Source organism: Triticum aestivum, chromosome 5D (genome assembly GCF_018294505.1).
Source record: "Triticum aestivum cultivar Chinese Spring chromosome 5D, IWGSC CS RefSeq v2.1, whole genome shotgun sequence".
Classification (NCBI taxonomy): Eukaryota; Viridiplantae; Streptophyta; class Magnoliopsida; order Poales; family Poaceae; genus Triticum; species Triticum aestivum.
The window spans coordinates 168,786,041-168,801,371 of NC_057808.1; positions in this window are offsets into that span (position 1 = coordinate 168,786,041).

Genomic DNA, 15,331 nt, shown 5'->3' on the forward strand with positions numbered 1-15,331 from the left:
CGGTATACGTAGAGGTGATCTTTACATTGTTGATTTCACTAAAAAGTCTCAACCTATAACTTGCTTAATTGCTAAATCTTCTAAAGGTTGGTTGTGGCATAGAAGATTAGGTCATGTGGGCATGCGAAATCTTGATAATATTATTAAAGGTAATCATATCCTTGGAGTAAAAGATGTTATATTTGACAAGGATAGATTGTGCAGTGCTTGTCAAGCAGGAAAACAAGTTGGAGGAAGTCATCCTGTGAAGAATATCATGACCGCGAGAAGACTGCTCGAGCTACTTCATATGGATCTCTTTGGTCCCAATGCCTACAAAAGTCTCAGTGGTAACTCATTTGGTCTAGTCATAGTCGATAATTTTTCAAGATTTACGTGGGTGTTCTTTCTTGATGATAAATCGCAGGTCCAAAAGATCTTCAAGAACTTCGCTAGGAAGGCCCAAAATCAATTTGAAGTGAAGATCAAGAAGGTTCGAAGCGACAATGGAACGGAGTTCAAGAACGCAAATGTGGATACCTTTCTTGACGAAGAGGGGATTTCACATGAGTTCTCGGCTACATACACACCTCAACAAAATGGAGTTGTTGAGAGGAAGAACCGGACTCTTATTGAGATGGCGAGAACGATGCTTGATGAGTACAAGACTCCAAAATACTTTTGGGCGGAAGCGGTTGAGATGGCTTGTCATGCAACAAATCGCTTGTATCTTCACAAGCTACTCCGCAAGACGGCATACGAGCTCCTCACCGGTAACAAACCCCAAGTTGGATACTTTCGAGTATTCGGCTCAAAGTGTTACATTCTTGATAAGCATCGTCGTTCTAAATTTGCTCCTAAGTCTCATGAAGGTTTCCTACTTGGTTATGGCTCAAACTCTCACACTTACCGTGTCTACAACAATTTCACCCGAAAGGTTGAAGAGACGGTAGATGTGAAGTTTGATGAATCTAACGGCTCGCAAGTAGAGCAATTGCCAATTGATGTAGGAGATAAAGACCCTTCGGAAGCAATCCAAGACTTGTCTATTGGCAAGATTCTTCCAACGGAGGTAAAGGAGAGTACCTCGTCCGTCCAAGTGGAAGCTTCTACCTCACGTCAAGGTGAACCAAGAGTTGACATGGAAGCATCCACAAGTGGGACACGCCAAGATGAAGAAAACGAGGAAGTACACCAAGATGAACGTCATCAACCTCCTTCTCCACCACGACAAGAGAATGACAACGTCAACAATGAAGAAGGCCAAGAAGAAGAACAAGATGATGAAGAAGATGTTCCACCCCGACCCAAGCAAAAGCTCTCAGGAGTTCGAGCACGAGTTTCAAGAGACCATCCTGTCGAGCAAATCTTCAATGATATCCAAACCGGGAGAATCACTCGCTCTAAAACTCGTTTGGCTAATTTTTGTGAACATTATTCATTCATCTCTAGCATTGAACCTATGAAGGTTGAAGAAGCATAGGAAGATCCGGATTGGATAAATGCCATGCATGAAGAGCTACACAACTTTGAGAGAAACCAAGTGTGGACATTGGTCGAGAAGCCCGACAACAACCACAACATCATCGGTACCAAATGGGTGTTTCGCAACAAGCAAGACGAAGATGGTCAAGTCGTTCGCAACAAAGCACGTCTCGTCGCCCAAGGCTACACTCAAGTCAAAGGTATGGACTATGGTGAGACACATGCCCCCGTTGCTAGACTTGAGTCCATCCGCATCTTACTTGCCTATGCTAATCACCATGATATTACCTTGTACCAAATGAACATTAAAAGTGCCTTTCTAAATGGTGAAATAGAGGAGGAAGTTTATGTTAAACAACCTCCCGGTTTTGTCAATCCTAAGAAACCCGATCATGTTTACAAACTTCACAAAGCTCTTTATGGTCTTAAACAAGCTCCTAGAGCGTGGTATAAATGCTTGACCAAGTTCCTTATTAGAAAAAGGCTTTGAGACTGGAAAGATAGATTCTACTCTTTTTACTAAAAGGGTTAATGGTGAATTATTTGTGTGCCAAATTTATGTTGATGATATCATATTTGGTTCGACTAACCCTCTGAAAAGTTCGGGAAGCTAATGTCGAAGAAGTTTGAGATGTCTATGATGAGTGAACTCAAGTTCTTTCTTGGTTTGCAAATCAAGCAAACTAAGGAAGGCACCTTTGTTTCTCAAACAAAGTACACCAAGGACTTATTCAAGAAGTTCAACATGCAAGAAAGCAAAGGTATGAAAACCCCCATGCCTACTAGTGGACATCTTGACTTGACCAAGGATGGCAAATCGGTTGACCAAAAGGTTTACCGATCTATGATTGGTTCATTGTTATATCTATGTTCTCCCGTCCCGATATTATGCTAAGTGTGTGCATGTGTGCACGATATCAAGCGGCCCCCAAAGAATGTCATCTTAAGGCTGTGAAAAGGATAGTTAGATACTTAATACATACACCAAATTTTGGCATTTGGTATCCTAAGAGGTCTTCTTTTGATCTTGTGGGCTATTCCGACTCGGACTATGCCAGTGACAAGGTTGATAGAAAGTCCACTTCGGGTACTTGTCAATTTCTTGGTATATCTCTTGTGTCTTGGTCCTCCAAGAAACAAAACTTGGTACCCTTATTGACCGCCGAAGGGGAATACATTGCCGCCGGTTCATGTTGTGCTCAATTACTTTGGATGACCCAAACTCTTAAAGATTATGGGATCTTTGTGAAACATGTTCCATTACTTTGTGACAATGAGATGCTATTAAGATTGCTCATAATCCCGTGCAACATTCTTGAACTAAGCACATTGAGGTTCGTCATCATTTCATTCGAGATCATGTTGCTAAAGGGGACATTGATCTTAAGCATGTTCGTACCGATAAGCAACTGGCGGATATATTCACCAAGCCGCTTGATGAGAAATTATTTTGCCGCTTGAGAGGTGAATTGAACATCATTGATGCTTCAACTTGGAGTAGGAACTCCATGTGGATACATGCAAGGCATGAGCCTATGACTAATCCTTGTTTCTTCTCTTATGATGATAATCATATATCTTGGATACATTTGTACCCTTGCATGCTATCTAACCCTTGTAGGTACTTGGATGAATCTAAATCCATGGGATTGCAACTCACTCACATCTTGTGCAATCTCTACATCACCAAGTCTCTACACCATGGTGGTTGAAGACAAGGAAGCATGAAACCCTTCACCATATCCTTTGACAGATTCTATATATCAAATTTCATTTGGTATCAAATTTCATGATTGTCATGTTGGATACACAAGTGCTCTTCCTTGCAAGACTAACCCATGTAGGTAGATGAACTCAAACTATAAGAGGTGCTCCAAGCCAATGATGCGCTACATCAACCTTGAGCATCCCACACAAGTTCAACTACATGATCAAGATAAACTCCACCGCCCAAGGTATGATATTCCATCTTAGAGAAGCTTTACCCCAAGCCATGGGTCAAAGCAGCTCAACAAGATGAGAATACATAAAAATGCTTAATCGAAAAATGGTAACCCCATTTTGAGCTTAAACGATGAGTATGACTTATGATCAAGTGTTCTCACTTGACTCCTCAGTCAATATACTCTAACATAGGTGACTTTGTCACCGCCCAATTCTAGATGAAGTTCTCTAGTGTTTCTGAGTTTTTGCATTTGTCCCTTGCATTTTTGTTCCCCTTCTTTTAATAAAAAAAAACTTCATCTAGATTTTCTTTTCTCTGTTTTGTTCTGCATTCCCTGCATCCAATTCCTTGCAAATCTTTCAGTTAATTCCTTGCAAATCTTTGTGAGATCTTATTTGCCTAGTGAGCTGAGGTGGCAATTGCACTTTCTCTGTGTTGAACTCGGTCACAACGATCTATCACTTTTGGTCAAACCGAACCATTTCGGTGCAACCGAAAAATATAACTCTGTGTCACCGATTTTACTGCAGAGAAAACAATTTGCCACTTGTTCCTGCACTTTTTGTTCCAGCTCCACTCGATGATTCTTGTCCTCTACCAGCATCATATTCTATATGTTGCTTTGCTCTGTGACTCAAGGACCAAACCAATTGACTCACACTCCAGAAGATCCCTTCTTGGAAATTGATGTCAAAGGGGGAGAGAGAGAGATCACATCAAAGCTTAATAACTTAAAAAGGGGGAGAGAGTACTTCAACAGGGGGAGAGAGGTAATCACATCAAAGGCCCCAAATGCTTGGTGTTCAAGAGGAGAGAAGTCACATGTCTTTAAGAGGGGAAAGACATGTTTGTGTTATGTTTATGTGTCTAATCTGTTCTGCTCTGCTCTGATTTTGTTTCCCTATTTTCTCCCATTATCCAGTATAAGATTCAGGGGGAGAAAGACTTCTAGGGAAGGAAATCCTTGAATTCATTGCATATCTTTTACCCTTGGGGACATGTCTATATCAAACTAGAGTACCTAGCACTCACTCTCTACATGTCATCCCAGTCTTGGTACTCTTGTGGCTCTTTTGTTTGCTCTGTCTAGTAGTTGTATCTATGTTATCTAACCTTGTTTACTTAGGTTCATCTCTTCCTAAGTCAGCTCAAGACCACAAGGTAAGTATATGCATCACACTCATGTGCATGAAGATCTCTTGCTACTGTATGTATTGTTTGCAAGAAGGAATCATGAACATGAAGTTACAACTTCATATATTCACATCATTTGCTCTGATGCATACAACCAAGATACATGTAACTCATTGCTTGCTCTGTCATGCTTATGCATTCACATTCTCTTACATTTCTATTTACATGAGTGCATACATGTAGGGGGAGCCTATGCACGTTACATGTCTTTCCAAAGCTTTACTTGCTATTCTCTATATCATTATCTAAAGCTTTGATGTATGTTGTCATCAATTACCAAAAAGGGGGAGATTGAAAGCACAAGTGCTCCATGGGTGGTTTTGGTAATTAATGTCAACATATCTCTTGTTGGACTAATGTTTTCATCTAGTATATTTCACACAAGTTCAACAGATGGAGTGGCGTGGACAAGAGGATGTGGAACCCCTTCAAGGTGCTAAGGACAAAGGATTGGCTCAAGCTCAAAAGCTCAAGACTCTACATTTTACTTTTAGTGATCCAAGATCACATTGAGTCCATAGGAAAAGCCAATACTATTAAAAGGGGATGAGGTGTTGCTTAATGGCTTGCTTGCTCAAAGTGCTTAGTGATATGCTCCAAAGCCCTCAACCACTTTCTCATATCCACATATGTCCCAAACCAAAAAGTCAAACTCGTCCCCACCGAAATATTCTATCCGGCGCCACCGAGTTCACTTGACATAGCCACTGCTAGAAACCCTAATCAATTCGGTCTCACTGATGGGATCCCGGTCTCATCGAGATGGGCTTGCAAACTCTCTGGTTCCTATTGCAATAAGATCGGTCTTACCGAGATTTGTAATCGGTCTCACCGAGTTTGCTTGACCAACTCTCTGGTTAGCCCATTACCAAAATCGGCCTCACCGAGTTTGTGTAACCAGTTAAACCAAGATGAGGTTTTACCCTAACCCTAGCACATCCGTCCCACTGAGTTGATCATATCGGTCCCACCGGAATGCCTAACGTTCACATTTTGAACTGAATCGGCCCGACCGAGTTTTCTGATTCGGTCCCACCGAGTTTGGTGATTTGTGTGTAACGGTTAGATTTTGTGTGGAAGCTATATATACCCCTCCACCCACTCTTCATTCGTGAGGAGAGCCATCAGAATATGCCTACACTTCCAGCATACATTTTCTGAGAGAGAACCACCTACTCATGTGTTGAGGTCAAGATATTCCATTCCAACCACATAAATCTTGACCTCTAGCCTTCTCCAACTTGCTTTCCACTCAAATCATCTTTCCACCAAATCCAAATCTGTGAGAGAGAGTTGAGTGTTGGGGAGACTATCATTTGAAGCACGAGAGCAAGGAGTTCATCATCAACACACCATCTATTACCTTTTGGAGAGTGGTGTCTCCTAGATTGGTTAGGTGTCACTTGGGAGCCTCCGTCAAGATTGTGGAGTTGAACCAAGGAGTTTGTACGGTCAAGGAGATCGCCTACTTCGTGAAGATCTATCCTAGTGAGGGAAGTCCTTCGTGGGTGATGGCCATGGTGGGATAGACATGGTTGCTTCTTCGTGCACCCTTCATGGGTGGAGCCCTCCGTGGACTCACGCAATCGTTACCCTTCGTGGGTTGAAGTCTCCATCAATGTGGATGTACGATAGCACCACCTATCGGAACCACGGAAAAAAATCTTCGTGTCTCCAATTGCGTTTGCACACTCCAATCCCATCCATTTACATTCTTGCAACTTGCATGCTTTACTTTCCGCTGCTCATATACTCTTGCCATGCTTGCTTGAATGTATTGTGAATGTTTAAACTTGTGCTAAAACTCTACCTTAACTTGAAGAAAATAAAAATTGCAACTTTTCTTTGTTAAGAGTCTATTCACCCCCCCCCCTCTAGACACCTCTTCTCGATCCTTTCACCTCCCAACAAGCGCTATCGTTTTATGCCCTTAGCTAGGCATAAGATTTTATTGATGCTCACATGAAAGATAATAATTGAAACACAAAGAGAGCATCATAAAACATGTGAGAAAAACATTTAAGTCTAACATACTTCCTATGCATAGGCATTTTATGAGCAAACAAATTATCAAGGCAAGCAAAAACTAGCATATGCAAATGAGAATGATATGGCATTTGCGATCTCAACATAACGAGAGGTAATTTAGTAACATGAAAATTTCTACAACCATATTCTCCCCTCTCATAATAATTACATGTGGGATCATATTCAAATTCAACAATATAACTATCACATAAAATTTTCTCTTCATAATCCGCATGCATGCAAAGTTGACACTCTTCCAAAATAGAGGGATTATCATGAAATAAAGTCATGACCTCGCCAAGCCCACTTTTTTTAAAAAAATCATAGGATTGAACACCCTCCAAATATGTGGGATTATTTTTAGCTAAAGTTGACACTCCTCCAAGCCCAATTTTAATATTATTGCAAGCATATTCATCATGATGTTTAATTAAATTGTTAAGATCATAAGAATCATTATCACCCCAAGCTTGGGCATTGCAATAAGTAGTGGACATAATAAAACAAGCATCCCCAAGCTTGGGGTTTTGCATATCACTAGCACAATTGACATTAATAGAATTTATAATAACATTATTGCAATCATGCTTTTCATTCAAGGAGCTATCATGAATCACTTTATAAATTTCTTCGTTTAACGCTTCATCACAATTTTCAGATTCATGAATCTCAAGCAAAACTTCACAAAGATAATCTGGTGAACTCAATTCACTATCAATTGGTTCATCATAATTGGATATTTTAAAAAGATTAGCAAGTGGATGAGGATCCATATTAATAGATTTTTAGTAAGCGAAGATGCAAGCAAATAGAAGGCACATGTCAACACAAGCAAACAAAAGATCGAACGAGAAAAAAGGAAAACGAAAACGAAAACGGAGGAAAATTAAAGGGCAAATTTTTGTGAAGTGGGGGAGATGAAAATGAGAGGCAAATGGAAAATAATGCAAATTGCAAGGACATGATATTTGTGATTAGGAACCTGATAGATGTTGACGATGTCTCCCCGGCAACGGCGCCAGAAATGATTTCTTGATGGCTCATGTCCGCGTCACTATTTTCCTCAAAGAGGAAGGGATGATGCGACATAGCTATGGTAGGTATTTCCCTCAGTGATGCGACCAAGGTTATCGAACCAGTAGGAGAACCACGCAACACTATGTAAATGGTACCTACACACAAAGAACAAATACTTGCAACCCTACGCGTAAGAGGGGTTGTCAATCCCTCCCAGGTAAAAGATAGATAAAATTGTAGTAGATTGGATAAATAGATCTCGCGGGAACGCGAGATAAAATAAATAACAAAAAAATGCAGCAAGGTATTTTTGGGTTTTTGGATTAATAGATCTAAAAATAAAGGAGGCAAATAATAGATCGGGAAGCAAATATGATAAAGAAGAGACCCCGGGGCCGTAGATTTCACTAGTGGCTTCTCTCGAGAAAAATAGCATACGGCGGGTAAACAAATTACTATTTGGCAATTGATAGAACTTCAAATAATTATGACGATATCTAGGCAATGATCATTATATAGGCATCACGTCCAAAATTAGTAGACCGACTCCTGCCTGCATCTACTACTATTACTCCACACATCAACCGCTATCCAGCATGCATCTAGTGTATTAAGTTTACGGAAAAACATAGTAATGCAATAAGAATGATGACATGATGTAGACAAGATCTATTCATGTAGGAATAGACCCCATCTTGTTATCCTTAATAGCAACGATCAATACGTGTCTTGCTGCCCCTTCTATCACCGGGGAAGAACACCGCTGATGCGGAGCATCCTACGGACATCACCATGCCAAAAGTCTGTTTGGCAAGTGACACGTGCGACCTCTACTTCACAGACATAAAGGTGAATCATCTCCTTTACACGTGCTCACTTGACCCCTTCGAGGATGGTATACTACTTGACACCCCTCTCGTGTGCATCCATAGGTATTGTCGGAACACTATGGACGACGAGGAGGAGTGCGAGTGCAAGTGTACAACTACACCATCCACGAGGGAAGCGTGGAAGAGAAGACGGAAGAAAGGAGAAGAAGATGGAGCGGCTGCTGGAGCCAGGCCGGACATCCGGACCGCCGTCCGGATCATTCGGGCTCAGCCGGATCATCCGGACCTTCCCCTGGATCGTCCGGATAAGTGCACCGAAGACACCCGAAGGCTTCCACCGAAGTCGGATCATCCAGGACTCCGTCCGGATCATCCGGACCCCCGATGCCCGGATCATCCGAGACCCCGTCCGGATCATCCGGTCTTGCCTGCGCGCATGACTTGGGCCGAGGCCCGTGTACCCATTCGCCCCCTCACTTACCCCTTCGCCCCTTGGACTATAAATAGACCTCTCCACCTCCTTTCTAAGGTTAGCAAAGTGATAGCTCATTTGTATGTGAGCTTTGCTCCTACCTACCTCTACTCTTGAGAGAGAGACTACCACTCCCATGGAGTTCAAGCCCTCCATGTGAGCATGTGAGAAGATCCTATGGGATATCATCAAGACCCCAACTCCTCCAAGGATTGGGATGAACTTTGCCTTGTATCTTTCCCTTTGTTGTTCATGTACCTTGTGGATCTTGTGTGTTTCATTGTCTAGTGGATGTGTGATTGGACTTGTTCTTGAGTGTTTCCCCTTGTGATTTCTCTTCGTTCTTCCCCGTGTTCCTCGTGTTCTTCGAGGGATCCCACTCCAATCGTGAAAGATCGACCTACACCGGGTTAGTCCCATATCATATGGTATCATGAGCCACGTTTATCATGAATTTGGAGTCCCCCCCCCCACCATTTTCTAGCCTTCTTTTGCTTGATTTCGTCCTAAATTTCGAAAATCCCCACCAAAAATAGCCCCAAATTTTTTTGTGTATGTTGGTTTGATGATGTTTTGTTGATTTTGATCCGTGGATTTGGTTGGTTTCGAGTGGATCTAGCATCTCCCCAAGCTTCCTCACTTTCCATCCACGAAATCTCCTCAATTTTGCCCCCAAAAATCATCCATTTTCGCCCAAAAATTCGTCCCCGAGAGGAAATCCCGAGCACTTTGACTTGTCCGGATCAGCTGGACCCTCTCCCGGACGTCCGGATATCCCACGCATCCGAACAACAGAACCGGAGCTGACGAACCCGGATCATCCGGAAGTACTCCCGGACATCCGGACATAGCCCAGATGTGATGGACCTCCTCTCGGATGTCCGGTTAACCCAGAAACTGACTGTGCTGAAATTTTGTTCCGGCCATAACTAATTCATCCGGAGTCCGTTTTTGACGTTCTTTAGCTCGTTTTGAAGCTATTGACATCCCCCATCCCAAAAAAATACTACCTTCACCATTTGACTCCATCAAATTTTTGGAACTTTGGCATCTTTGCCTAGGGCTTCCACCATATCTTCCGCATAACCACCACCAACTTCCGCAACCTAACCCATATTGATCCCCATAGCATTAGTGGTTGCTTGAGTAGTGATTCGAGTCTCCTAAGGTGTTTCGGCTACTTAGGGACGGTTGCTTCTTCATCAACCACCACCACCACTTCCGCATAGGCTTGCCCACCATACACTTCGCCACCCCCAACTTAACCCAATTTTGTTTGTGTTGTGAGTTGTGTCTCCTAAGGTGTTTCGGCTACTTAGGGACCGTGCTTTCAACTCTGACACCATGTATAGCTCATCATACCCTTCCAGCACCTTAACCCATATTGACCGGGTTTTCACCAATACTTCCGCAACCACCACCGCTTTCCGCTACCACCATTTGACATTTGACATTTGAGATTTTGTGTTCGTGGTTTTTCCGTTTCCTAAGGTGTTTCAGCTAATTAGGTACGGTTCGACATCGAGAACACCGCCACTCATCATCTCCATGAGGTCGTCATCATACAAGGACGGTAACCTCGACGACATCATTGTATTTTCCCCTTGCCATTACATTGATAACCCCTAGCCCATTTTGCGTTACTTGCCTATCGAGACTAGCCATTTGAGTATTGTTGGCAATGTTACTTGTGCACATTAGTGATCCACCCTTCCATTGCATACGTACCATATCATATTGGTATCATCATATCATCCCTTGTGTCAGAAGATTGTTCCCGCATATACACAATTGCTATCTTGGTTTGTGCATTGTGCAAAAGTGGCCATAAAAAAGAATAAAGCTTTTAAGCAAAGAAAAAGAGTGAACAAAGAGCTTGGAAGCAATAGCCATAGCATCGTACCACATTGCATATAAGATTTTCATATCAGATCTTCTTGAGAGAAACACTGGGAACCATACATACATAGCATACTTGGGATAGAAGTTGATATATCTTTGCATCTTATATGTTGTGCACAAGTGTCGTATCCGCCTATTGATCAATCGTGCTAGCGTATCTCTTGAGTTGTGCAACACGAGCGTTTTCCGTGGATTCCACATTTTGTGCTCACTCCTTGGTTGCACGACCCCATTTATCTATCTGTGTGTGTGTGTTTTCGTGTGCCATTCATTGCTATCGGTCTACTTGTTTCACTTGCGAATTTGTGAATCTCTTTCAACATTATTGACTCTTGCTAACATTTTGCGTCAATTTTTTGTGCCACTATCCTCACCGAGCCACTCCATAAGCTTTACTTCATAGGTGTGAGTGAACAAGTCCGGTACCAATTCCACTATTCTTTCATTTCATATTGAGTGAAACGGGATACATCCTCAACTTTGGGAAAATGTAACTTGGTATTGTTTATCTCATTTCCTACTCACCTCTACTCGAGTCTTGTGATGGATAGGCAAGGCATTTCACCTTTGGTCTACAACAACAACGATGAGTTCGATGCCATGAAAAACTTCACCGACGCCAAGATGCAAGCTCAAATGGAGGCGATCAAATCCCTCATCAAGTCCTACAAGCGATCTTCCTCATCTTCAAGAAGACGCTCAAGAGCACATGCTTCCAAGCTACCATCTCCGGCAAGATCACATCAGCATCGACACCATCACCAACAGGAACGTGAAGGTCAAGAGCTCAACACCAACAACCGCTCAACGACTTCACCATCTCCCTTGGCATCTTCGCCAAGCGACTTCAAGGCATCTTCGCCTATGTACATACGACATCTTCGCCAACAAGCACCCCAAGACTACGCTCAAGAGAAGCTCCCCAAACTCAAGTCCGCGACTTCCACGAGCTACTACAACCTCGACACCGACCACGAGATTCCTTTCTATGGGACTCAAGAACCCGAGGAGTATCTCAAGTGGGAGCGCCTAATGGACGACTACCTCAAGCTACATCAAGTTCCTCCCGAAGATCAAGTGAAGTGTGCCACAAGAAACTTCCACGACTACGCCTCGACATGGTGGCTTCACACACCTTCGGCGAGCCACGACATGAGTTGGCCCAAGACGAAGAGAGCTTTGCGGTGAGAGTTCGTGCCTCCAACCTACACGGAACAACTTCTACGCCAATTGGAGAACACCATACAAGGATCCAAGTCCATCGACGAGTACTTCAAGGAGATGAAGAATGCCTTGCGACGAGCCGGCATGGACGACCCCATTTCGATGAAGTTCCACTTCACGATGGGATTGCACAACGACATCTCCAAGACAATCTTCCTCGAGAACTACAAGTCCCTCGACGACAACTACATTGGTGCTCTCATGGCGGAACAAGAACTCATGAAGGCCAAGGCTTCTCCACCCCAAGCACACTTCTCGAAGACCAAGCTCCAAGAAGGCGAGCATGAGGATAGTACCACCAAGATGTCCAAGCCCGATGAGCTCCAAGACGATGCTACCAAGTTCGACTTCACCGCCATCCCTCTTTGTGGCATTGATGATGCCGAGTCTACCATGACTCTTTTTCAAGACGGTGCGGCGACGACTATGACTACGGAGACCATCAAGGACCATGCTTTGGAGGCGAGCAACATGGTGACGAGCAAGGATGATGCTTCCATCTTAGGAGACGAGAGTGATGATGTGCCATCTTCGGCCTTCATCCACGGCGACGGTGACGAGATGATCGAGCATGGGATTTTCCCTTCGGTCATGGAGGAGAGTGATGATGTGCCATCTTTGGCCTTCATCCATGGCGACGGCGATGAGACGGTTGAGTATTTCACCTCGACCACGGCGACGTATGATACTTGAGTGACTCGTGCCACCATATTGAGAGCGAGAGTGACTTCACCACTAGCCCCATATATAATGTGTTGCCACAATTCCCATGTGAGGAGAGCCACAACCCCCACCACTTGAGTGAGATGAGTGACTCCACCATATGTGAGCTTGAGTGCACCTATTTTGAGGGAGTGAGTGAGGCACCACATAGAGAGAGTGTGATAGTCAATAGGTCATGTGAGGACATTTTGAACTCTAACGACTTAACCTCTACTTCTATTGAAGGAAATATGCCCTAGAGGCAATAATAAAGTTATTATTTATTTCCTCATATCATGATAAATGTTTATCATTCATGCTAGAATTGTATTAACCGGAAACATAATACATGTGTGAATACATAGAAAAACATAGTGTCACTAGTATGCCTCTACTTGACTAGCTCGTTAATCGAAGATGGTTGAGTTTCCTAGCCATGGACATGAGTTGTCATTTGATCAACGGGATCACATCATTAGGAGAATGATGTGATTGACTTGAACCTTTCCGTTAGCTTAGCACTTGATCGTTTAGTATGTTGCTACTGGTTTCTTTATGACTTATACATGTTACTATGACTATGAGATTATGCAACTCCCGTTTACCGGAGGAACACTTTGTGTGCTACCAAACGTCACAACGTAACTGGGTGATTATAAAGGTGCTCTACAGGTGTCTCCGAAGGTACTTGTTGAGTTGGCGTATTTCGAGATTAGGATTTGTCACTCCGATTGTCGGAGAGGTATCTCTGGGCCCTCTCGGTAATGCACATCACTATAAGCCTTGCAAGCAATGTGACTAATGAGTTAGTTGTGGGATGATGCATTACATAACGAGTAAAGAGACTTGCCCATAACGAGATTGAACTAGGTATTGAGATACCGACGATCGAATCTCGGGCTAGTAACATATCGATGGCAAGGGAACAACGTATGTTGTTATGCGGTTTGACCGATAAAGATCTTCGTAGAATATGTGGGAGCCAATATGAGCATCCAGGTTCCTCTATTGGCTATTGCCGAAGACGTGTCTCGGTCATGTCTACATAGTTCTCGAACCCGTAGGGTCCGCACGCTTAAAGTTCGGTGACGATCGGCATTATGAGTTTTTGTGTTTTGATGTACCGAAGGTAGTTCGGAGTCCCAGATATGATCACGGACATGACGAGGAGTCTCGAAATGGTCGAGACGTAAAGATCGATATATTGGACGACTATGTTCAGACACCGGAAAGGTTCTGGCAGGTTTTGGACATATACCGGAGTACCGGGGGGTTACCGGAACCCCTCGGGGAGTTAATTGGGCCTCATGGGCCCTAGTGGGAGAAGAGGAGGGGCGGCCAGGGCAGCCGCGTGCCCCCTCCCCCTCTAGTCCGAATTGGACAAGGAGGGGGGCAGCGCCCCCCTTTTTCCTTCTCCTCCTCTCTCCCTTCCTTCCCTTCTCCTACTCCAACAAGGAAAGGAGGAGTCGGATCATGAAGACGTACGACTACATCAACCGCGTTGTGCTAACGCTTCCACTTTCAGTCTACGAGGGTACGTGGACAACACTCTCCCCTCTCGTTGCTATGCATCACCATGATCTTGCGTGTTCGTAGGATTTTTTTGAAATTACTACGTTCCCCAACATCTATTGTGTCTTCTCATTTGGTGCTAGGTCCCATATATGATGACGTGCCGATCCTCAACGACTTCGTCCTCTCTTTGGACAAGACGATGGCCATGGTGGAATATGATGCACCCCCCACATGGTTCCATCAAGATGAAGATGACCACCATTTGGTCTTTGCCACCTCACCTACACCCTTGAGTGGAATGAACAAGGTAACATAGGTGAAGGTGATGCTCTAGTCCCACTAGTGGACATTCTTGACATTGATTGCTTGCATGATGTTGATCAACCTATCTCCATGCTTCATGCTAGTGCAACTTCCTCATGTGATGATTTCTTGCCCATTTATGATGAATATGATGATTCTCATCTGGAGTCTATTAGTTGTGATGCCATGTTACATAGGATTTCTTGTGACAATTCTTTAGGTCACATCATGTTTGACAACCCACTTGACTTGTCATATGCTATGAATGAGATCACCCATATGTCATATTTACAATCTCATCGTAGTGACTCTGCATATGCCATTAAAATAAACCCAATTTGCACATATGGCATAGATGACAAGCCCATGGTTATTGGCATTTGTTTTTCTTGTGATGATATTGATATGCTCCCTTGCATCATTTATCTCATATGCCATGCCATGACCACCTAGCTTCGGATATGCATTGTTTTGGATATTGTCCATTTTCTCCATATGATGTTTCCAATATTGCTCATGAGGAGACCCCCATAGTTTCCTCATTCATGTTAAGAGAATTTGATCAATCCCATCCATTGCATGATCCCAATACTTGTGTGCACAATATGCTACCCATGAATAAACATGCTATTGATGTGCCATATACTTGCACTCTCAATTTATGTCCCCATCGTGTCATACACAATAACTATTCTTTCATGATGGATGACATGTTCTTATACCTTGCATCAAATT